Below are 2,950 nucleotides of genomic sequence, written 5' to 3' on the forward strand. Positions count from 1 at the left end.
AAATATAAATATAAATATAAATATAAATATAAATATAAATATAAATATAAATATAAATATAAATATAAATATAAATATAAATATAAATATAAATTTATATGTATAAATTCCCTGCAGGGCTCCCCCTGCAGCCTCACAGCTCAGAGCTGCCTTAGGCTCTGCTGGCAGAGAACTCTTAGAAATCATTTCCACAGAATCACGGAATCAGTGAGGTTGGAAAAGCCTCTGAGCCTCCTTTTCTGGAGGTGAACAATATTTTGGAGGTTGTTTTCAGTTTCAGGGGGTGTGGACATCTGTAAGAGCTGCCCTGAGCATCCTCCTCCTCCTCCAGCCCCCAGACAGAATAAACCCCAAACAGCTTCCCTGGGAGCTTTCACCTGAATTCACTCTGTAAATCCCTGTAATTCTGTGACACCTCAGGCTGGAGGAAAAGAAACTGGGGGAAAAGGAGCAGGGAAATCAGAGGGGACAACTCCAGCCAAACAGAGAGTGCCAGGGCAGGGGCAGGAACACAAAAGCCACTGGGGACAGTGACCAGCTGGAATTCCACCCAAACCTTCCCTGGCAGAAGTGACAAAAAGGACCAATTTCCCCGTGATCTGTGCAGAGAGGGACCCAGGGGCTCTGACTCACAGGGGAAACTCTTTCCTCATCTCTCCAGAGCTCTCATCTCCCCACACCAGGAGCAGGAGCCCTGACCCACGGGCTCCCACCCAGCTTTTGGCTCCAGGGAGAGGGCAAGAGACAGAATGGACCAAGGGAGATTGAGGTTGGATGTTAAGAAAAAAATATAATAATTATTTAAAAGCTTGTAAAGCAGTGGCACAAGCTGTCCAAGGAACTGATGGAGTCACCCAACCCTGGAAGTGTTCAAAGAAACGTGTGAGTGTGGAGGACGTGGTTTAGTGGTGAGCAGTGCTGGACTTGATGATCTTCAAGGTCTTTTCCAGCCTTAATGATTCTACAATTCTATGATTGCTGCCCTGTGACCTTCCCCAGGCTCCAGCCAGAATCCTGGGGTACAAACCCGGGGAAATTTGAACATTTTCAGCAAAACTAAATATCAAAAACCTCAAAGTGCATCAAAACTCCCACAGCAGCAGCATGCTCAGAGCCTGAACAAGCAGCAAACCACCAAAAAGATGAACTCCCTTTTAATGTAAATAGAATTATCAGCAGCAGGGATTGATCCACCTCCTGGCCCAGCTGGTTTCCCAGCCTGTATCCTGTTTGGCAAGCCCATTTTGCAGCCTTACACAAATGCAAAGCTCTCACTTCCCTCCCTGCCCCCAGCCCCTGGCTGCTGCCAGCAGAGCTTTCAGAGCAGCTTCACTTGCTCTGGCCCAGTCACGAGGGGATTTTTCTGAAGAAAACAGGAGGAGATTCCTCGCTGGTGGTTTTTGTTTTCTCAGTGCTTACCCAAACCCAGTGCTTTCCTCAGCAGTGTCATCTCCTTGCAATCACATGATTTCAGGAGCTGGGACTTTTAAAGGGTAAAAAAATTATTTTATTATTTTTTTTTTAAAAAATCTTATTATTATTATTATTATTTTATTTTGATTGATAATTGAGCAACTTTATAGAGGTTGCAGGGTTTGACCTTTGATAGAACAAGGATGCCTTGAAGAGGTGCAATGTGTGAGGCCTCTGGTGCAGCTGGGTGGGTATTTTGGTGGCAAAAGGTTTTTTTTCTAGGGAAAAACACCTTTCTGCCTGCTTCTTCACAAAGAAAAGGTAAATTCTGGCAGGTTCCTGCAGAGCAAAGCAGCCAGATGTGCTTAAAATGCCCCAAATCTGACAGCGAAATCCCCGTGCAAGGAGCAGCTTTGTCTCTGCTCCCCCTCTCACCTGCATCTCCTGCATCTCCTGCATCCTCTGCATCTCCTGCATCTCCTGCAGCTCCTGCATCTCCTGCATCTCCTGCATCTCCTGCAGCTCCTGCATCTCCTGTATCTCCTGCATCTCCTGCATCACCTGAATCTCCTGCAGCTCCTGCAGCTCCTGCAGCTCCTGCATCACCTGCAGCTCCTGCATCACCTGCATCACCTGCACCGCTTCCCACACAGCCAGGGCACAGCTCTCACACCTTAAACCCCCCCCTCTTCCACCCTCCAGCCTCTCCACGCTGCAAATTAATTAATTTCCCCTTGGTAATGAACTCGAGGAGCTCTGGGATGTCCCCAGTGGGCTCATGGCAGGTGTTGATTCCCCTGTGCCAGAGATGCTGCTGAAGGCTCCGCTGCCCTCTTGGCTCCACTGACCACAGAACAAGTCAGGAAAAGTCACAAAGGAAAGTCAAATTTATTCTTCTGTGGGACCAGGAGCTTGTCCCAGCTCCATAATAATATTTATATATATATAAAATTAATCATTTAATCATTTAATAGGTGCTGAGGTTGTCCTGGCTGCAGTGGCCAGGGCAGGTGGTGGCAGTGAGGAAGGGACACTCAGATTGACCTCACAAGGTTCCTCCCACCTCCCAAACTCTGTGGAGGAGGAAGAAATCCCTCCCAAGAGCCAGAGGAGCGCGATGAGTTTGGGCACTTCCATCCCTGCTGCGGAGAGGTTTGGCCAGCTCAGCAACAGGAAACAACTTTGGGACTCAGCACCCAAAAATGTGGGGAAAGGCTCTGGGGCAGCCCTGGCACTGCTGGCATCACCCTGGGGACCACTGCCTCTGACGTCATCATCATTAACGCTCATTAGCTGCATTAATATGCAAAATAACTGCTGTTTGCTGGGCAGGAAGGGCTGTGGGGAAAGGGGAATGTGCAGAAGGAAGAGTTTGCAGTGTTTCTGCTAAAGCCTGTAGGATCTGTCCCTGTTTCCCTGGCAGCAGTGAAAAGTCTGGATTAACAAAGGAATGGTGTGGCCACGATCCTTACAAACACACGAGTTCATTCAGAAAGGCATAAGGAAATATTATATATAAATATGAGAATTATATATT

Source organism: Parus major, chromosome 17 (genome assembly GCF_001522545.3).
Source record: "Parus major isolate Abel chromosome 17, Parus_major1.1, whole genome shotgun sequence".
Taxonomy (NCBI): Eukaryota; Metazoa; Chordata; class Aves; order Passeriformes; family Paridae; genus Parus; species Parus major.